General features: G+C 39.7%; 1 protein-coding gene across 26 annotated transcripts in view; it reads right to left on the minus strand.

The window, feature by feature from the left end:
- LOC129135347 (uncharacterized) overlaps positions 1-23,292 on the minus strand; it is a 227,666-nt gene that overhangs the window by 195,910 nt on the left and 8,464 nt on the right. For 2 of the 26 annotated variants that reach the window (XM_054678372.2, XM_063789970.1), the window contains exons 2-3: positions 14,407-14,499; positions 13,973-14,041 (exon numbers count right to left, since the gene is read on the minus strand). The exons of 23 other annotated variants lie outside the window; for them this stretch is intronic. The gene's annotated coding sequence lies outside the window, so the exon portion shown is untranslated. The remainder of the gene's footprint in view (positions 1-13,972; positions 14,042-14,406; positions 14,500-23,292) is intronic. One more of the 26 variants, XM_063789971.1, reaches the window with a different exon arrangement.

The following is a 23,292-nucleotide window of genomic DNA, read 5'->3' on the forward strand; positions in this document are numbered from 1 at the left end:
TGGCTACTCCATGGACAGAGCAGCCCTGAGGGCCGCTGGTTGCCCATTTTTATGATATGCTAAACAAGGGGCGGATTATGCTAAACAAGGGATGAATTATTCATGCCTCCCCTTTTTAGACCATACAAGGTAACTTCCAGACATTGCCATGGCATTTGTAAACTGTCATGACGCTAGTGGGAGTGTAGTAGTAAGGACAACCAGAGGTCACTCTTGACGCCATTTTGGTTTTGGTGAGTTTTAGCCGGCTTCTTTACTGCAACTGTTTTATCAGAAAGGTCTTTATGACCTGTATCTTGTGCCGACCTTCTGTCTTATCCTGTGACTTAGAGTGCCTTAACCGTCTGGGAATGCAGCCCAGTAGGTCTCAGCCTCATTTTACCCAGCTCCTATTCAAGATGGAGTTGCTCTGGTTCACACACCTCTCACAAAACCATGAAGACAATTCAAGGAAGCCCTTTCCCCTGTCTGCTCCCAGCTGGGTTTCAAGTCTCTTCCTTCTGTTGGTCCTTCTCTTACAACCCTGGTTTATTATACCCTTTACCCTTCCCTTATGTAATCACATGTCCCTTTGTAAACATCAAAGGAAAATAAGCAGGCCCAGGGAGCTGATGAAAATGAGAATGATGACTCATAGAAGGATGTTTTTCTATTTTTCACTTATACAAGCCTCTTCTGAAAAGAGCCTAGATGCCTTTTCTTTCTGAAACTAGTTTGTCTCCTCTATTGTAGTGAGTTCTCACTTTGGCTCTGATTATCAAAATCTACTCTCAACCATTCACTGCTACGTGCCTCCAGCTCACCTGGGCCCTCAGAGTAGTCAGGCAATCATTTCTCATTTCCCTAAGCAGCTTTTCTCCCCACTTTCACCCTTCATTTAGGCTATTTTTAAAAATCTTCATACTCCCTAAAGTTCCATGCTCATATGCCACCCCAACGATCACATTCACCCACTATAGACAGTGTCCGTACTTCATAGACAAAATAGAAGCCATTGGAAAACTCCATTTCCCATCATGCCACCTAGAAGGTTCTCTGCATCTGCACATATTTTTTTCCATCCTGCACAAAGAAAGGGTGTCCTCCCATTTAAGGTGAGCGCCTGCACCCAAGCTTTGGATACACCCCCCTTTAGTCTTCTCAGGAAGGGTCCTCCATCCGTTATTCCCTTCTTTACCTCGCCATTCGTTTCTTCCCCCTGCTGGGTCCTTTCCTTCAGCCTAACACAAAACCCCTGGCCTCTCTTCCTACACACTTCTTACTAAAAACTGCTCAGAAACTCATCCAAGAATTAATGAACAAAAAAGGAACCAGAAAAGGATCTATATTAAAGATACTATTAGTTGACCATTGGATTTTTTTCATCCCCACGACTGGTCTCCTTTTTATTCATATTCATCTTTCTGGAATATTTTCTCAACTCTATTTTGTTTTCCTTTTTCTTTCTTTCTTTCTTTTTTTTTTTTTTTTTTTTGAGATGGAGTCTCGCTCTGTCACCCAGGCTACAGTGCAGTGGCATGATCCTGGCTCACTGCAACCTCTGCCTCCCGGGTCCAAGCAATTCTCCTGTCTCACCCTCCTGAGTAGCTGGGAATACAGGCACACGCCACCACGCCCGGCCAATTTTTGTATTTTTAGTAGAAACGGGGTTTCACCACATTGGTCAGGCTGGTCACAAACTCCTGACCTCAGGTGATCCACCCATCTCGGCCTCCCAAAGTGCTGGGATTACAGGCGTGAGCCACTGTGCCCAGCCTCAACTCTGTTTTCTAATCCTTCCAGTGAAATTTTAACTTTGCCAATCATATTCTCATTCCCAAGATTTCCTTGTATTTCTGATAATTCTTTTCATAGCATCTTTTGTCTTGTTTTAGTTAGGTAATACCCCTCAAATCTCTGAAAATACTAATTAGAGTCTGTTGGTCTTTTTTTTTTTTTTTAACTGACTTCTGTTCCCTAAGTTATATCTGTCGGCCTTGCGGGATACCAGTCATTACTGGGTGTATGCTGATAGGTATGTATATACATTCATATCAGTTCTCTAGGTCATGTTCCTGGACTCCAGATTTATATCTTTAATTGCCTAGTGAACAAGTTGCTTTGACATCCCAAAGGCATTTCAAATGAAACTCATAGATCCCTCCAGGCTTGTTTTTTTAATCTCGGTAAACGACACTACCAACTACTCAGTTACCTAAGACCCATCGGTAATTCTTGACTGGTGCTATTTTTCCTCAACTATATCTAATACATTTATTCCTAGTGAATCTAGCTCCGTAATATCACTGGATATTATCTCAATGTTTCCCACTTTATTGAAGAAACACAGGTGGTGTAAATCCTGGCATATGTCCACATACTTAAACATTCTATCTCAGGGAAGGTGGAATGACCTATGATTTGTAAATTTGGAAAGGACAAACTGGGCATGCTAGTTTCTGCCACCCTTCCTCCTTGTGGCTGCTGGCCACAGGGGACACACATTCTAATCCTCCAGGTATAGTTTTTCTCAAGGGGCATCACAGGTTGGATTCCCTGGGAAGTAGATTCTGAAATGGAAATTAGTGTGTAGGAGGTTTTATTGGGGAATGCTCTTGGGATCGACGCTTTTTCCCAAGGGACAGGTGTTTCCTTGTGGATCCTAAGGAAAGGGAAGGAGAAGGAAGGGGAAAGAATGAGAAGAGAAGGGTAGAATGGAAAGGGTAGAAACAGGAAAAGAAGGGAAGGGAGCAAGATTGGGCAAAGGGAGAAGATGAGCTGAGATTCAGTCTCAATGCAGACCTCAGCTGGACTTTGGGGAGCACCAAAGCTGGGATGGCCTTTCGAAATTGTTTCAAATTGGGATCAAGACTTTACATTTTCTACTTGGATCAGTCATTACACATGGACCACCTCAGGCAGGGAGCATGACTTTGGGCTAGTGGCTCTCTTTAGACAAGGCCATCCCTAAAGATGACTACTAGTTGATGGTGTCTGCAAGCAGCACTCCCAGCAGGGGGAATAAATTGTATATTTGGGAAAACAAATCTAGGTGGCACACCACAACATTCACATCAGAGGCACATACCCTAATCAAGGGGTTTATTTAGCATCTCATTTGGCTCTCACACTAAGCTAAGACCTATACCTTAGCTTTTTTTCCAGCAATAAATGTTTTAGAGCCTGTCTTCCAATCATTTGTTTTATTGCTTTATTTTTCCAGAGGCTTAGGCTGGGATGAGGGCTGCCATTTAAACCTAAAACATTTCTCAACATCCTTCTCTCTGTTCCACTGGGTCAGGCCATCCTTGTCTCTTTCCTGAACTACAGCTTCAGTTTCCTATCTGGCTGTCCTATTTCCATTAGTACCACTCTTCCGCTTTTCCTCCACAGTTCAGCAGAAGGAGATTTCAAAAGCACAAATCTGATCATTTCACTTGTGGTTGTTTAAAACTCTTCCTTGCTTTCCCATTGCCTTCAGGGATTAGACCTAAGTTTCTTAACAGAGCTGGACAGGCCAATGAGATCTGATCTCACTTAGCTAGTCTTATTCTCTTAATACTCCATCATTCCCCACCTCTCTACTTGATGTTCCAGTGCAGGAAAACTACTTAAAGTCTCAATTAGCAACCAAACTGTTTCTTTACTTTGCTTTTTAAATGTTTCCTCAGATTAGAATATATTGAACTTTTTTTTTTTTTTTTTTTTTTTTTTGGTCAGTCTCACTCACTTGACTGTGAGTATTTTGGCAGCAGGGATACTTCCTGTTCTTACAATAGGCATTCAATAAACGTTAAATAAATACGTATATACACACACACACATATATATATATATATATATGGAAAGGATTTACGATCTGTTAAATGCTTATTTATTAGTGGTGTCCACTAAACCTATGAGAAAATGTTCCACTTTCCTATTAAAAAGCATTCTAAAACAAGGGGGTACAGTTTTTCACCTAGAAATTGGCAGAGTTACTAAAAATAATACTGGAGGCTAGCAAGGGTATGGCAAAATGGGCATCTGATACACTGCAAGTATCAGAAAAGCATTTTGGCAATATGGAACAAGTCTCAAGATGTGTAAGCCATGTGCCCTAATAATTGCACAACTAGAAATCTATCTAATCAGAGATAGGAGTAAAATTTATGTTCAAAGGTGTTCATTGTAACATGCGTCTCTATTATACTCTTGAATTGTCCATGCATTCTATAATGAGGTTGTTTTAATTTAAAAATCAGTAAAATGGAGACTGGGCAAAGTGGCTCATGCCTGTAATCCCAGCACTTTGGGAGGCTGAGGCAGGCGAGTCACCTGAGGTCAGGAGTTCAAGACCAGCCTGACCAACATGGTGAAAACCCATCTCTACCAAAAAACACAAAAATTAGCCAGGCATGGTGGCACATGCCTGTAATCCCAGTTACTCAGGAGGCTGAGGCAGGGGAATCACTTGAACCCGGGAGGCAGAGGTTGCAGTGAGCCAAGATCATGTCATTGCACTCCAGCCTGGGCAACAGAGCGAGACTCCATCTCGAAAAAAAAAAAAAAAAAAAAAGTTAGGATTACAGTTTGTAGAAGTGAGGTTCCAGGAATGCTCAATGATCTGGTTTCCTTATATTCACACATTAGCATGAAGACCCTTGTGTAGTTCCCGTTCAAATTGTACCAGAGGTGAAGTGTGTGACCAGTAAAATATGACAGGAGTGATGGCAAGATTAGGTTTTAAAAGACATGAGCAGGGCATGGTGGATGGTGGGTCATGCCTGTAATCCCAACACTTTAGGGGACCAAGGCAGGAGGACTGCCTGAGGCCAGGAGTTCTGAGCAACATAGTGAGACCCTTGCCTCTAACAAAAAAAAAAAAAAAAACAAAGCCAGAAGTGTTGGCACACACCTCTCTAGTTCCAGCTCAGCTACTCAGGAGGCTGAGGTGGGAGGATCGCTTGAGCCCCAGAGATTCTGGGACCCCTTTTCTCGTCTCTGCCCTCCAGCCTGCGTAACACAGCAAGACCCGGTCTCCAAAAAATAAATAAATAAAATAAACTTACAAAAATTTTAAAAGACACTAGAACATCTATCTGAGTCCTTAGTTTTTCTCCCTTTCCATTTATGGGATATTATTACATAAGGCAAATTCTCTTTCCTTTCTCTGTCTCTATCACTTGCTTATGGGGAAAGCCAGTTGCCACATTATGAGGGCACACAACGAGAGACCCACGTAGCAAGACATTGTGGCCTCTTGTCAGCATCACATGAGTGAGCTTGGAAGCAGGTCCCCAGCCCAGGTCAAGCTTCAGATGGCTGCAGCCCCAGCTAATGTGATGACTGCAACTTCATGAGAGACCTTGAGCCAGAAACATCCAGTTAAGCTCCTTCTGGATTTCTAATCTAGAGAAACTGAGATAACAAATGCTTACTGTTTTAAGTTGTTACATTTTGAGTAAGGTGATCAACTGTCCAGCTTTTTTTTTTTTTTTTTTTTTTTGAGATGGAATTTCACTCTTGTTGCCCAGGCTAGAGTGCAATAGCACAATCTTGGCTCCCAACAACCTCCGCCTCTTGTGTTCAAGCAATTCTCCTGCCTCAGCCCCCTGAGTAGCTGGGATTACAGGCGCCTGCCATCACGCCCAGCTAATTTTTGTATTTTTAGTAGAGATGGGGTTTCACCATGTTGGCCAGGCTGGTCTTGAACTCCTGACCTCGTGATCCGCCTGCCTCGGCCTCCCAAAGTGCTGGGATTACAGGCGTGAGCCACTATGCCTGGCCAACTGTCTAGTTTTTACCAGAACTGAGGGGTTTACTGGGATGTAGGATTTTCAATACTGAAACCAGGGACATCCTAGGCAAACTGGGATAGTTAGTCACCTTAGTATTTTTAAAAATACAGCTGTATTGATATACGTAATTCACGTCTCATAACATTCACCCATTAAAATTTCAATGGCTTTACTACATTCACAGAGTTGTGCAACCATCACAATCCAGTTTTAGAACTTTAAAACGAAATCCCATACTCTTTTGCTATAACCACTCAGTCCTTTGTCCCCCCTCACTAATCTACTTTCCGTCTTTGGTCACCCTAGTTTTGAGAGTAACTTACTATGCAGCAATAGATAACACAGGGTTGCAGATAGTGATAAAAGATGATTTTTCTCTTCATTATTCTTTTACTTTATACTTTTCTAAATTTTGCAAAGTATCTTCAATAAGTATATCTTCATTTAATATAAGAAAAACTGGTAATATTCTATTTATGGAAAAGATGGCATAAAATTTCATGGAATTGTTGTTTTGGTCCACCTAGCATCCTTCTGCTCCCTGTTCTTCTGGTCACAGCACTATCCCTCTGTTTTAGGGAAGTACCTTTCCTCAACTCCAGGTGGTTCTGATATGGTTACCAATCAAGGGACAAGGTGGATATGTGACTCAGACTGGAACAATCAGATTTTCTCTCTTATTAATTTGAATCTTGAGTGGAGGCACATGGGGAGAGAAGGTATTTTTATTTTATTTTATTTTATTTTTTTGAGACAAGGTCTTGCTCTGTCACCCAGGCTGGAGTGCAGTGGCACGATCTTGGCTCACTGCAACCTCCGCCTCCCAGGTTCAAACAATTCTCATACCTTGGCCTCCCGAGTAGCTAGGAGTACAGGCGCACGCCACCATGCCCGACTAATTTTTGTATTTTTAGTAGAGACAGGTTTTCGCCATGTTGGCCTGGCTCCTGACCTCGAGTGACCCACTCTCCTTGGCCTCCCAAAGTGCTGGGATTACAGGCATGAGCCACCACGCCCGGCCAACAAAAGGTATTTAAAGCTAATCACAAGGAGGCAGAATCCTAGAGAGTTGGTTAAAGAACTTTTGTTTCTAAGATTTCTGTCACCTTCCCAGTTCCTGTTCCTCTTGGTCATTCAGCAATGCCTTTGATTCTGTAAGCTACTCCTATACGGCTTGAAAGGAAATCTCTTTTTCATTTAAGTTAGTTTCTGTTGCTTACAACAAAAAAACTCAACTGACCCATATAATAACAAAGACTATTTCCATAAGGGTACCTCCTCTTCCCCGACAAAAATCCATAAATCTGCCACTCCAACACAGCAGTTTGTATTTGTTCATTTTACCTATTGGTCCACTTTTGCATAGATAGACTCATGATGTACACATCCTCTTACATTTAGATTTTTTTACATGACATTACACCTGCAAAAATGTTTAGTGTTTCTACAAGGTCTTCTATTCGTCATTTTTAATGTATGTTATTATCTTGTATTAGTATATCATAATTCATTAAATCTTGATCCAGTGGTTGGATATTTGGGCTGATTTTAGTGTTTTACTAACAGACATAATGTTTAAAGTGAACATATTCACAGCAAGCATGTTATTTCTTTCCTTCGAATACATCTACACAATTGAAAAATGGATCTGTTGTGATGTCATCCTCGTTCCTTTCATGCATTTGATGAGTTGCATTATAAAGTGAAAGGTGCTTTTGTGCTACAAGTAATTTTCTGTCTTGAATGTTTGGATTTTCATTTATATTATTAGGTCAGGCAAAGTCAGATGAGTAGGATTTACTTGGTTATAGATTATGCTCTGAGTTATGATTGTTATATAGGTATTGGTGTGATTGGAACTTTTAAATAGAAATTTTATTGAATATAACATACATAAAGAAAGTGGCACAAATCATAAGGATAGAATCCTAATGAATTTTCACAAAGTGAACTCCCATGTAACTACTATGAAGATCAAGGAGGAGTACTGGCACTCTAGAAGGCCCCTTATGCTCTCACCCAGTTATTACCTTCTGTCAGGTAACCACAATCTTGACATCTATTACCATAACTTAATGTCTTCTGTTTTTTGTTTTTTTTGTTTTGTCTTTTTTTGTTTTTTGAGATGGAGTCTCGCTCTGTCACCAGGCTGGAGTGAAGTGGTGCGATCTCAGCTCACTGCAACCTCCGCCTCCTGGGTTCAAGCTATTCTCCTGCCTTAGCCTCCTGAGTAGCTGGGACTACAGGCACGTGCCACCACGCCCAGCTAATTTTTGTATTTTTAGTAGAGACAGGGTTTCTCCATGTTGGCCAGGATGGTCTCGATCTCTTGACCTCATGATCTGCCCACCTCGGCCTCCCAAAGTGCTGGTATTACAGGCGTGAGCCACTGCGCCAGGCCCTGCTTTCTAACTTTAAATAAATGTACCCTTTTGTGTATGGTTTCTTTCACTCAGTATTATGTTTATATGCTCCTTCCATGTCATATGTAGCAGTAATTCATTCATTCTCATCGCTGTGTAGTATTGCATTGCACAGATTTACAACCATTTATTTATCCTTTCTACTGGTTCCCAGATTTTGACTACAAACAGAACTAGAATTACCCAGTCATAGTTTATGCACATATTCAGCTTTCCTAGACATTGCCAAACAATTTTCCAAAGTGGTAATAACAATTTACATCCCTGTGAGCAGCATAGGAGAGTTCCAGTTGTGCCAATGTCCTCAGCAATCCTTGGTATTTTCCATCTTTTTGATTTTAGACATAATGATAGGAGCATAATGGTATCTCATTCTACTTTTAATTTATGCCTTTTCATATGCTTATTGGTCATTTGGATGTTCTCTTTTATGAAGCACCTGTTCAAGTCTTTGACCTACTTTTTTTTTGTTAGCTTTATTGGGATATAATTTTCATACAATGAAATTCACCTATTTAAAGAATACAATTGCATTAATTTTATAAGTGTATTTTACAAGGTAACCATCATCATAATCATTATACAGAATATTTCCTTTATCCCAAAAAGCTCCCATGTGTTTTTTGAAGTTACTTCTCTTCTTCCACCTCCCTGACAACTGGCAACACTGATATGTGTTCTGTCACTATAACTTGGTCTTTTCTAGAATTTTATATAAATTGAATCATTCAGTTAGTGGTATTTTGTGTCTGGCTTCTTTCAATGAGCATAATTTTGAAATCCCATCCATGTCATTTCAGCAAGTAGTTAATTACTTTTACTTTTTTTTTCAGACAGTCTCGCTCTTTGTCCAGGCTGGAGTGGAGTGGTGCGATCTCAGCTCACTGCAACCTCTGCCTTCCAGATTCAAGTGATTCTTGTGCCTCAGCCTCCTGAGTAGCTGGGATTACAAGCGCCTGTCCCTACAGCCATTAATTTTTGTATTTTTAGTAGAGATGGGGTTTCACCATGTTGGCCAGGCTGGTCTCAAACTCCTGGCCTCAAGTGATCTGCCCGCCTCGGCGTCCCAAAGTGCTGGGATTACAGGCCTGAGCCCCCATGTCCGGCCCAGTTAATTACTTTTTATTGGTGAATAGTATTCTGTTTTATGGATATATCTCAACTTGTTTATCAGTTCATCTTTTGATGGACATTTTGTTGTTCCTAGTTTTTAGTCATTATGAATAAAGCTGCAATGGACATTCAAGACATGTATTTGTATGTACATATGTTTTCATTTTTCTTAAGGAGGTATCTAGGATTAGGATTGCTGGGTCTTATAAGTTTATATTTAACTTAAGAAACTGTCATATTTTCCCAAGGTGACTATGCTATTTACATTCCCATCAGCAGTATGTGAGTGTCCCAGTTGCTCCACATCTTAGTTAGCACTCGGCATTGTCAGTCTTGTCAATGTTAGCCATTCTAGTGCATATCTAATGGTATCTCATTATGATTTTAATTTGCATTTTCCCAGTGATTAACAACGTTGAGCATGCTTTCATATGCTTATTGACACTCATGAAATGTCTATTAAAATCTTTTGCCCATTTTATAAATTGAGTTATTTTAATTTGCGTTCTTATTGAGTTGTAAGAATTCTTTATTATTCTTAACACAAGCCTATCATCAGGTGTTTATTTTACACATATTTTCTTCCAGTCTGTGGTTTGCAGTTTCTTTTTCATAATAGTTACTTATGAAGAGCAAAACTTTTATACGTCTAATTTATTAATTTTCTTTTTTTCCTTTTTTTTTTTTTTTTTTTTTTTTTTTTAGAGACAGGTTCTTGCTTTGTTGCTCAGACTGGTCTCAAACGCCTGGCTTCAAGCTATCCTTCTACCTTAGCCTCCCAATGTGCTGGTAACTATAGTGTGAGCCACTGTGCCTGGCCTTCTTTTATATTTATGTGTAATATTTGTGTAGTTTGTGTGTGTGTGTGTAGTATTTAAGAAATATTTGTGAAATACAAGGTCATAAACATTTTACTCTGTTTTATTTTAAAAATTTGTTCATAGATGCATGCTTTGTCATGTCATAACAGGACTATTGGGGTTTTTTATTTCTTTTGGTGTCACTTTTGGTAAATTGAGTTATTCTAGAAATTTCCCATTTTATCTAAATTTTCTAACTTATTGATATTAAGTTGTCCCAAATATTTTCTCTTCAACTTTGTAATGTTTGTGGGGTCCACAGTGGTGTCTTTTTTTTTTTTTATGTCTGATAGAGGTAATATGTGTCCTTCCTCCTTTTTATTTGTATATCGTATGTGTCATTAGTTTTGCTAGGGAGTTATCAGTTTTATTTTCTTTCAGTGACTTTTCTCTACTGTACTTTTTTTTTTGAGACTCTTTCACCTAGGCCCAGGCTGGAGTGCAGTGGCATGAACATGGCTCACTGCTGCCTCAACCTCCTGGGCTCAAGTGATCCCCTTACCTCAGCCTCTGTGTAGCTGGGACCGGAGGTATGCACAATCAAACCCAACTAATATTTAAATTTTTTCTAGAGATGCGGGGTCTCATTTGGTTGCCCAGGCTGGTCTCAAACACCTAGGCTCAAGTGATCCACCCACCTCAGCCTCCCAAAGAGCTAGAATTACAGGCATGAGCCACCATGCCCAGCCTACTGTACATTTTCTTCATTACTTTTTTCTCTTAACTTTTCTTATGCTTTCTTCAAGTTTAATTGCATTTTGTTTCTAACTTATTGAGATAAATACCTAGGTAATTTTTGTTTAAAGCTATCGATTCTAGCCCTTAAGATAATAAATTTCCCCCAATACACAGTTTTAGCTACATCTTAAAATTTTTTATGTCATACTTTCATTATGATTTAGTTTAAAATATTTTCTAATTTTCATTGTGATTTCTTCTTTGACCTATGGATTATTTAGAAGCAGACTGCTTAATTTTCACATATTTGAAATTTTTCTAGTTTTTAAAATATTATTAGGTTAATTCCCCTCTGCTCAAAGAACGTACTCTGTATTATGTCAATTTTTTCAAATACATTGAGGCTTGTTTTATGGCCCAAGTTATTGCCACTTTTAGTAAACATTCCATGTTCATATGAAATGAAAGTGAATTCTGTAGTTGTTTGGTGAAATATTCAATATATATCAATTTTGTAAATTCTGTTAATCATGTTGTTTACATTTTGTGTTTTCTTATTAATTTGTGTCTACTTTTTTATTGGTTACTGAAAAGATCTTACTGTTATTGTAGATCTATTTCTCCCTGCAGTTTTGGGAATTTTTGAATTAATATATTTTGAACTATATTGCTAGTTGTACACAGAATTAGACTTACTGTATCTTCCTGATGGATTGATATTTTTATTATTGTAAAATATCCCACTTTATTTCTAATAATGCTTCTTTCCTTAAACTCTACTTTGTATGTTATTGTATAGCTATAAGAGTTTTGGGTTACAGCTTTCACATAACATGTTTTTTTCTATTCTTTTACTATTGTATCTTTTGTAAAAAAGCATATGCAATTATTTTAACCAGTATGACAATCTTTGTCTTTTAGTGGAATATTATGCCATTTTTATTTAATATTTTAAATTTATAATTAATTTATATTTAATTTTAATAGTTAAGGTACTCAATGAGTACTCAATGAGGCTGGTCTTGAACTCCCGACCTCAGGTGATCTGCCTGCCTTGGCCTCCCAAAGTGCTGGGATGACAGACGTGAGCCACCACACCTGGCCTCTTCTTGCCATCCTTTAGCTTAATTATTTTTAATTAACTATCCTTTCTCCCTTTTCCTATTTCCATATTATGTTAGTTATAAATATTTTTATTATTCTCTTAATGGTGACCTAGAGTTTACAACATTCACCCTTGGCTTATTATATCCTTGTGTAATTTAGTATTTTTCTCACTTCTGAGACAAAATATCCTGGCTGACATCCCCATTGGACATCTATACCATTTTGGTCTATTTGGGAGTGGACACAGCTCCTCACCATTTATAGAAACTGACTCCTGTCTGGTTCTCTCCAGACAAGTTCAAGAGACCTAAATTCTCCTGACATCAGGCCATTTCCCTTTTCTTGGAGTCCTTCCCATTCCAAATCATTGAATCATCTGCCTTCATGGGCTTAGGCATCAGAAAATCACCACAGCTTAACCCGCCCTCCAGAGACAAGAGATAAAGAAATACTTCTCGTTTTTCCATTATGAGCCAGTAGACAAGAAAATAAAATATGGTTTATCAATCAATTTATCCTGCCACACCTACTAATATTATATGAGGTTTTGTGGCCTAGCCTTGGCATCTAACCATAATTAATTACACTATTTCCATGGGAAATTAATTCTAGGTTATAAACACTTAGACTTAGGAACTTTGAGAACCCAATATATTAATAATATGTATTCTCTATATACCATTATTTTTCTTGCTTCTATTTATTTGAGAAAAGAAAAAAACTGCAGAGACCAATGATAAGGCTCATGATGACTGCAAAAATACTGTGGTCATGTTGCTTTAGGATTTTGTTTCAACATTAATACCTACAAATGGGGTGAACATGAAGGACTATATAATCTCTCACCAAATTGCAAGATATTTTTATGCCTTTTGATTTCTTTGCCAGGCAAATGACATAGAGCTAGAGGGGAGTAATAATTTTCAGAGATATACTCTCCCTGAAATATACTGCAAAGTTTAAAATGCACTCATAAATACAGATGTAGGTAAAGTTTAATTTAGGGAACTCTGTGTTGGGTGTTGTAGCGCCTATCCCAAAGAACCAGGAGATGGTGACTTGGTTTAATAAAACATTACAAAGGTCCATTAGGAAAATCTCCAGGGACTAAATGGTGGTAATTTTGACCTAGACCATGGCAACTGCCCCTTTTGCTAAAAGTAACAATACTGATTCCTAAGTGTGTCTTCTTCTTAGATACCAACTTTCAATTCCAAGGAGAGACAATGTAGTCCAGACCTCTTACTATTTCCTGTGCTCTTTAGCTTTCATCTGGACTAGACTAAACTTTCATTCTGAGGTTTCAGGCAACCTTAATTTCAAGTGGTTGCTTCAAGCCGCAAGCACTTTTTACAAGATATACCAAGAGTGAATTGAACTCAAGGTAATTTTTTTTCTTCAAAACTCCTTCGTGGTTCCACAGGTGGAATAACATTTGTTTCTTAGTTCTCCCAGACCACCATTTCCAGGTCTAGTCCAATAAATATTGACGTGAAGGCAGAACAATCATAAGTTATAGTTATACGACATATCATAAGAGAATTCTGTTTTTCCAAAATAATGTGTAAGTTTGGCATAGGATCATCTGAAAACTGGAAATGATCAATACAACAATTCCATGGTCATAAGATGAGTTTTGTTTTGTTTTTTTTTTTGAGACGGAGTCTCGCTCAGTCGCTCAGACTGGGGTGCAGTGGTGCGATCTTGGCTCACTGCAAACTCCACCTCCTGGGTTCACGCCATTCTCCTGCCTCAGCCTCCTGAGTAGCTGGGACTATAGGCGCCCGCCACCAAGCCCGGCTAATTTTTTTGTAGTTTTAGTAGAGACAGGGTTTCACCATGTTAGCCAGGATGGTCTCGATCTCCTGACCTCGTGATCCGCCTGTCTCGGCCTCCCATAAAGTGCTGGGATTAGAGGCGTGACCCACCGCGCCGGGACAAAATGAGTTTTAAAAATCTGCTTTTCCCCGTAAGACGTATTCCACACTTAATCATTCAAGAGCTGATTATCCAGAATGTGTAATATACAAACCCATTATTTTTTCTTTTCCCTTCTGCTGCCAGATCTTTGGTCATTTCACAGCTCATTAGCATTCTCTCTCTGGGAAAATAAAAGCAAATGTAGCTCAAATTATTATTTTAAACTTTCTACGTAAAGGTTTTGTAGGAAGAGTTATAATTATTGGTAAAAATACCACTTTACTTTAATAAGTATTTGGTTAGGCTCTGGTGGGCACTGTGGAAGAATGAACAAAGCTGAAGACATTGTCCCTGCTCTGAAGACTTTTTACAATATAATTGGAGAAACAAGATTTATGTATATTAAAGTCAAATAGTAACGCAAGACAATATATATTTAACCAACAACATCAAAAAAATCTAGCGAAACAAACATATATACAAGAGAAGTTTATACACTTAGAAGGGGTTTTAAAAAAGCAGAAGGCTGGGCATGGTTGCTCATACCTGTAGTCTCAGCACTTTGGGAGGCCAAGGCGGGAGGATCACTTGAGCTCAGAAGTTCAAGACCAGCCTGGACAACAAAGCAAGACTCTGCCTCTATAAAAAAATAAATAAATAAAATTTTTAATTAGCCAGGCATGGTAGTATGTGCATGTAGTCTGCCTACTTGAGAAGCTGAGGCAGGAGGATCACTTGAGCCCAGGAGTTTGAGGCTGCAGTGAGCTATAATTGTACCACTGCACTCCAGCCTGGGTGACAGAGCGGGACCCTATCTCTAAATAAATAAATAAATAAATCCAAAGAAAAAGTGAGAACACACTGTGAACTGACAAAGCCATCATGGAAATTCTCAATAAGCTGGTGAGACAAGCTAGTTATCAAAGAATGGATGGAATTTCAACATGGGAAGAGGAAAAAAAAGAAAATTCTGCACACACACACACATAAAAAAAATCACAAAAGCCAAGAATTCCAAAGTCTAGGAGCCATATACATCTTTAAATGAAATATTTCAAGCATCAACATACAGAAAGTAATAACAACCTCTTTTTTTCCTCCCTACTCACCTTTGTCAAGTATTAACTTGTGTAATATTTGCTTCAGATTCTTTTTTTTGAAGTGAATCAGCTAAAGCCTTCTGAACGCTATATGATAATCTTTTTTTCCTCAACAGGATATAACAACTATCTTGAATATGACGTTTTTTATTATTACCATGGATATTCTAAAATGCCTATCATACATAGAAATATCTAGTATTGTTTCATGTGTTTAAACTTAGTGTAATCAGTAGCATACTGTATGTATTTTCTGCTACTTTATCACTCAGTATTACATTTTTTGAGATTTATGCATATTTTAGTTCCAGTTCTAGTTCATTCATTTTAACTAATCCGTAGTATTTCACTGTGTGATCACAAAACAATTTACTTATCCATTCTCAGGTGGATGGAAACTTACATCATTTCCAATTATTTTTCTGTTATACATGATACTTCAAGAACATTCATTTACCCATCTCCTTGTATGTTTAAGGGAGAGTTTCTACATGGAGAAGTGAAATTGCTAGATTGTAAGATAAAGATATCTTTAGCTTATTAGATTTTGCTGAATTGCCTTCTAATGTGGTTGTATAAGAGTTCCCTGATCTTCTTTACCTTTGCAATTGTTTTTATTTTTCATTTTTAGATACAGGGTCTCGCTCAGGAGTACAGTGGCACAACTAATAGCTCACTATAGCCTTAAACTTCTGGCCTCAAGCGATCCTCCTGACTTGGCCTCCGAAAGCATAGGGATTACAGGCATGAACCACTTTTGCAATTCTGCTAACTACATCATAGGTGTGGAACTTCCAGAGTACCCTGGAGTCAATACTTTCTATAAGCTGGTGTTTGTGTAGGTGACGCTCAGTATTGTATCTCACTATGAACCGGCCCAACCCAAGGGAAGGGTGGATATCAAACCTCTGGGAGAGAATTTGGGAAAAGCAAAGAAAGTAATGGTGTAATGGTTGAGGACTGGTTGCACATTTTATTAACTTTTGCATCCCCAGTATCTAGTACAACCTGAAACTCAGATCAAGGCTCAGTAGATGTTAAATTGACTGGAACTAATTATAAACTCTGATATGCTTCTAGTTTACTTCTCTAAGCTTCAATTTCTCCATTTATAAATTATGGATGATAATAATTCAGGAAGTCATTCCAAAGATAAAATAAGATATAAATGTGAAGACATTTATAAACTCTAAACAGCCATGCAAATTAAGTTATAAAAGATTAGAAAGCTGCTTCTGTGTTGTGACATCTTAGATATGACCAGATAACATTTTAGTTGTTCAAAAGCATTGCCAAGTTTCTCATTGGCATTCTTCTTGTAGCCCTAATAAATCCTGGAGTCTCACATGCCTGAGACTCTGCTCAGAGTCACATATAGAGATATGTAGTTATTTTGTTTTATTTTTATTGATTGATTGATTGATTGATTGATTTTTGAGACAGAGTCTCACTCTGTTGCCCAGACTGGAGTGCAGTGGTGCAATCTCGGCTCACTGCAACCTCTGCCTCCCAGGTTCAAGCAAGTCTCCTGCCTCAGCCTCCCAAGTAGCTAGGATTACAGGCGCATGCCACCACACCCAGCTAATTTTTGTATTTTTAGTAGAGACGGGGTTTCGCCACGTTGGCCAGGCTGGTCTCAAACTCCTGACCTCAGGTGATCGCCTGCCTCGGCCTACCAAAGTGCTGGGATTACAGGCATGAGCCACCACTCCCAGCCAAGATACACAGTAATTTTAAAAAGGTATTCTAACCTTTACTTCCAACTCTGAAAAAAAAACATCAAAGAGGAACCCATTCATTTTGTAAAGCCACACTTGAGTTCTATTCTATTCTCTTTAGTCCTCAAACATAAATCCACAACCTCTTTCACAAGTACTCAGTTTGCTGAACTTTTGCTTATTTTCTCCCTTCTTCCTTCTTCCAACATTTTGAAAGTTGACAGCTCTTCTCTGGTTCCCCTTCTTCTCTCAGTTCTCCACTCGGACCTCCACTATCCATCCCTTAAATCCCACGCCAGATACGTATCAAGGAAATGCCAGAAAACACTTGCCTGGAGGAAGAATAGTCATACTTCATGAAATCATCCTAAAGCACACATTTTTGTCATTGAATTCAGTGACATTATTTTCACTTTCAATGTTTACAAAAATAAGGTCCACCTCTGTTACTTTTAAGAGCCCCTTGTTTAAAAAGAAAAAAAAGAAGAAGAAAGAAAGAAGGTTGCTCACATTGCTCTACACCCTCAGACCCCATTCATAAATCTCATGACTCCATCTATGGTCTCTATTTGTATGGCTCAATTTACCCTCTTATACTTCGTATTCAGAATCTATCATTATCCTTGTAATAGCTCCTCCTTGAATGCCCTCTTATTTCCTCAAAGTCAACATGTCTAAATGTAAACTCACATTTATTCCAAATTTAGCTTCACCTCGGAACTTCCATATTTCCATTGTTGGCATTCTGGAAGCATGTTTACTGACCAGGTGTGCTATCATAAGAAGAGGAAGAGACTGGGGCCAGAAAGACTAATTAAGAGCTTGCACACCATATAGCAGACAACAGAGTGCACTCAGATTTGCAGATAGGTGTTTTGAGTTTATGCGGAATGACAGAATAATGCTCTCCTTAGGTGAGAGGATACATAAACCCTAAATACTGGCATCAGCAATGCAAAAGTGTTATGCTTTTAGGCAGTACAGTTTCATACAAACATTTCCAGACATTGAGATAGACACAGACTGACCATAAGAAGCTCCACGCTTAAATATGAAAGAGGCTATTCACAAATTTTATTTACAAGCTTAACCATTTGTAAATAAAATACAAAGTGGTGGGGAAACTTTCATGAATTTCCTTCCTTTTGTTTCTTTTACAATGAGAACAATTATTCCATCACCACATGTTAAAACTATCCTGATAGCATCAGATGCCTAGCTGAGAGAGGTCATACTACAATTTAACTACTAATTTATGTTTAACTACTAATGTAAAGATATATTTTTTTGGCCGGGCACGGTGGCTCACACTTGTAATCTCTGCACTTTGGGAGGCTGAGGAAGGTGGATCACTTTAGGTCGGGAGTTGAAAACCAGCCTGGCCAACATGATGAAACCCTGTCTCTACTAAAAATACAAAAAATTAGCTGGGCATGGTGGCGCGTGCCTATAATCCTAGCTACTTAGGAGGCTGAGATAGGAGAATTGCTTGGACCCGGGAGGTGGAGGTTGCAGTGAGCCGAGATTGCGCCACTGCACTCCAGCCCGGGCAACAAGAAGAAAACTCTGTTTCAAAAAAAAAAAAAAGATTCATATATTTTTAAAGTATCTGTAAGTAACCCAGACGATATGATCCCAGGCTGAAGGTCTGGCTCAAATACTAAGAAGAGGCATGCCTTGGCCGGGCACGGTGGCTCACGCCTATAATCCCAACACTTTGGGAGGCCGAGGCAGGCGGATCACGACGTCAGGAGATTGAGTCCATCCTGGACAACATGGTGAAACCCTGTGTCTACTAAAATACAAAAAATTAGCCAGGCATTGTGGCACGCGCCTGTAGTCCCAGCTGAGGCAGAGGAATCGCTTGAACCCGGGAGGTGGAGGTTGCAGTGAGCCGAGATCGAGCCATAGCACTTCAGCCTGGCAACAGAGTGAGACTCCGTCTCAAAAAAAAAAAGAAGAAGAAGAAGAAGAAGAAGAAGAGGCATACCTTGATTTAGACAGGCTTTGCCATTAGCTCAGACCCAGCAAACGGATCTGTTTCCCGGTGCAGAGATCTGGGTCAGTTTGAGAAAAGAGTTATCTTCCCATTGACCTTGAACTGTGAGCAGGGAATAGGAGTAATGGAAAACTGGTATTCGAACTATTTTAAATGTTTTGTTTTGTTTTGTTTTGTTTTGAGACGGAGTCTCGCTCTGTCCCCCCAGGCTGGAGTGCAGTGGCGCAATCTCGGCTCACTGCAACCTCCGCCTCCTGGGTTCACGCCATTCTCCTGCCTCAGCCTCCTGAGTAGCTGGGACTACAGGCGCCTGCCACCGCGCACGGTTAATTGTTGGTATTTTTAGTAGAGAGGGGGTTTCACCGTGGTCTCGATCTCCTGACCTCGTGATCCGCCTGCCTCGGCCTCCCAAAGAGCTGGGATTACAGGCGTGAGCCACCGCGCCCAGCCTTAACTGAGTTTTTTGTTTGTTTGTTTGTTTTTGAGACGGAGTCTCGCTCTGTCACCTAGGCTGGAGTGCAGTGGCGCAATCTCGGCTCCCTGCAAGCTCCGCCTCCTGGGTTCACACCATTCTCCTGCCTCAGCCTCCCGAGTAGCTGGGGACTACAGGCGCCCGCCACCATGTCCAACTTTTTTTTTTTTTTTTTTTTTGTATTTTTAGTGGAGACAGGGTTTCACCGTGTTAGCCAGGATGGTCTCAATCTCCTGACCTCGTGATCCGCCCGTCTTGGCCTCCCAATATGCTGGGATTACAGGCGTGAGCCACCGTGCCCGGCTGTTTTGACTTTTTTTTTTTTTTTTTGAGGCAGAGTCTCGCTCTGTAGCTCAGGCTGGAGTGCAATGGCAGGATCTTGGCTCACTGCAACCTCCACCTCCCAGGTTCAAGTGATTCTCCTGCCTCAGCCTCCTGAGTAGCTGGGATTACAGGCACGCGCCACCACGCCCTGCTAATTTTTGTATTTTTAGTAGAGACGGGGTTTCACAATGTTGGTCAGGCTGGTCTCGAGCTCCGACCTCGTGATCTGCCTGCCTTGGCCTCCCAAAGTGTTGGAATTACAGGCGTGAGCCCCATGCCCGGCTTTAACTGAGCTTTTATTTCCAGTTTTAATCTGTTTTGAGAAACAAAAACTCCAGTCCAGGTTTAAACCAAATTAGTGGATGACTTTTTTCAAAAAAGATGAACTTTCTAAATCTACAAATAGATTTGCTTTACTATTATACAGGTTTTGTTGTGCAGGGGTGAAGTCCTCCTAGGAGAAAATAATAACGTACAATAAAGCTTCTAGTGAAAAGGCCAGCAGGATATGACTCTGGGGCAGTGAGCAACTCTGCAAACACAATGTATGTGACTATATTTGTTCTGGGCCAGGTCGGTCTGGCCCAACAGCGCTCTGTATTTGGGAACTAGGACACAGGGCAACACCTCTTAACCAGAGGCATCTGAGGGGAATTCTAGGCTGGATGTTATGTAAAATGGAATCAGGGAAACACTATGCTCTAATATATCATGGGATAACAGATAAATATAAGCAAGATTTTATTAAAAAAATGATCTCAACCATCCCTCGGTCTGTCTCTTAGCAGCGTGTACTTCCTTAGCGTTCTTCAGTACAGTCATGCATCGCTCAATGACAGGGATACATTCTGAGAAATGTGTCACTGGGTGATTTCGCTGTTGTATGAAAATCATAGAGTGCACTTACACAAACCTAGAAGATAGAGCCTACCTCACATCTAGGCTATATGGTGTAGCCTAATGCTCCTAAGCCACAAACCTGTACTGCCTGTTGCTGTATTGAATACTGTAGGCAATTGTTACACAATGGTAAGTATTTGTGTATCTCAACATGGAAAAGACATAGTGAAAAACACAATATGAAAGATTAAAAAATGGTACCCTTATATAGGACATTTCCCATGAATAGAGCTTGCAGGACTGGAAGTTGCTCTGGGTGAGTCAGTGAGTGAGTAGTGAGTGAATGTGAAGGCCTAGGACATTACTGTATACTACTGTAGACTTTATAAACACTGTATACTTAGGTTATACTAAATTTACACAATTTTTTTCCAATAATAGATTAATCTTAGTTTACTGCAATTTTATTTGTTTTTTGAGGCAGGGTCTTGCTCTGTCACCCAGGCTGGAGTGCAGTGGCACAATCACAGCTCACTGCAGCCTCAACCTCCTAGACTTGAGTGATCCTCCCACCTCAACTTCCTGAATAGCTGGGACCACAGGCATGCACTACCAGGCCTGGTTAATTTTTTAAAATTTTTTATAGACATGGGGTCTCCCTGTGTTGCCCAGGCTGGTCTTAAACTCCTGGGCTCAAGCAGTCCTCCTATCTCAGCTTCCCAAAATGCAGAGATTACAGGAGTGAGCCACTACCTCTTTATATACTTTTAAATTAAAAAAAAAAGTTAACTCGTAATAACACTTGGCTTAAAACATACACATGATATAGCTGTACAAAAATATTTTCTTTTAGGGCTAGTGTTGAACTCCTGGACTGCAATGATCCTTCTGCCTCAGCCTCCCATGTAGCTGGGATTACAGATGCATCCCACCATGTTCAGTCTTTTCTTTCTTTATATACTTATTCTACAAGCATTTTTGTATTTTTTAATTTTTTCAATTCTTTTTTTTTACTTTTAAAATACTTTTGTTAAAAACTAACACAGAAACACATACATTGGCCTACGCTTATAAAGGGTCAGGATCATCAATATCACTGTCTTCCATCTTCACATCTTGTCCCACTGGAAGGTTTTTTTAAAAACTTTTTTGAGACAAGATCTCGCTACGTTGCCCAGCCTGGTCTTGAACGCCTAGGCTCAAGCAATCCTCCTGCGTCAGCCTCCCAAAGTGCTGGGATTAGAGGCATATGCCTCCATGCCTGGACCCCACTGGAAAATCTTTAGGGACAATAACACACATGGACCTGTCATATCCTATGATAACAATGCCTTCTTCTGGATACCTCCTGAAGGACCTGCCTGAGGCTCCTTTACAGTTAACTTTTTTTTTTAAATAAGTAGGAGGAATACACTCTAAAATAAGGATAAATAATATAGTAAATACATAAACCAATAACAGTCATATATTATCATTATCGAGTATTATGTACTACCCATAATTATATGCACTGAATGCTTACATGACTGGCAGCACAGGTTTTACACCAGCATCCCTACAAATATGTGAGTAATGTGTTGCACTACTATATTACACCAGCTATGATATCAGTAGACAATAGGAATTTTTCAGCTCCATTATAATCTTATGGGACCACTGTCATATATGCAGCCTGTTGTTGACTGAAATGTTGTCATACGGTACAGGACCAGATTTTATTGCCTATTTTTGATGTAGCCTGTACCCTCCAGGACTGAATGAGTCTGAAAAGATATCATTTAAAATCTTGGCTTCCCAAGAAGATGAAAGATTCTCATCTAGATAATTCTTTTGTGTTTTCAAGATCTCACCTGGTAGCAATATAACATACAGGTACTGGGTGCTCAGTTTTGTTGTTGTTGGTGTTATATTTGCCTGGGGATGAGAAGATAACATCTAGCCTGTTAGATTGATGTCAGGGCAGAAACTTCACAGTGAGATGCTTGAGACCAGGTTTCTTGTCCCTGACACTTTATGACAGTGTGGGTTCAAGAACACTTGTGATGATCTTAGAGGAGGGCAAATATGATTTTTGGAGATTTTTCTTGATCAGGACCAAGGGGCCAGGTTGGGGTTGAGGATTTTAGAATTATAGATAACAGTATGAATGGCATCTCCCAGAGTCGAGCAGTACAGTGACCCTGAGTTTGTTGGGCTATAAAAAAATTGGATAAAAGTTTAGGCTATAATAAAGTGTTCCAGTAATAGGTAGTTATAATCCCCCCATAGTAAACAGTGACCAGACTGCATTTGGAATACTGAGCTCAATTCTTTGCCAGAGTTTACTCTGAAAGATATTAACAAGTTAAATGTGTCCATACGAAGGGGTCCAGATGAGATGTATAGAGTTCATGATGTATGAGAAAGGCTGAAGGGGATTTGGGAGAATATAACTAAGAGGAGACACAATAGCAGAAGAGAAAATACGAACTTTGATACTTAAGGTTAGCATTGATCTCCATAATGACAACTAACGATACTTTTCTGTCCCCCTCTTTCCCAGTCTCTCTTTGGTATTTAACAGTGTTGATCCACTCTCCTTAAAATTTCCTCTTTTGTTTCATTGATACAATTTGTACTACTTCAGTAGATAGTAAGATTGAATTGAAGTGCAAGAAATCTGTGAAAACACTTGTGAAGGATAAAGAGGAAAAGTAGCAGTAGGAGGGAAGAATGTCAGATTGCAATCCACATCTTAATACCATAAACGGAATAGGAGAAGGAAGAATTGGGTAGAGTCTATCTGCGTGGCGGCTCTGAGAAAGGCTCAATTAGGCCAATGGGGACCCCAGAGCAAAGACTGCCCATCGGAAGAAACTACATTGGAAAGCAATAGCCATGCTCAGGCATTGGCTGGGAGGATCTAGAGAGAGGGAGACCTCTGTGTAAATGCTGTGATAGATCCCAAAGGCATGGTGGTGGGAGGCTGTCAGCTAATCA

The sequence above is a fragment of the Pan troglodytes genome, chromosome 12 (assembly GCF_028858775.2).
Source record: "Pan troglodytes isolate AG18354 chromosome 12, NHGRI_mPanTro3-v2.0_pri, whole genome shotgun sequence".
NCBI lineage: Eukaryota > Metazoa > Chordata > Mammalia > Primates > Hominidae > Pan > Pan troglodytes.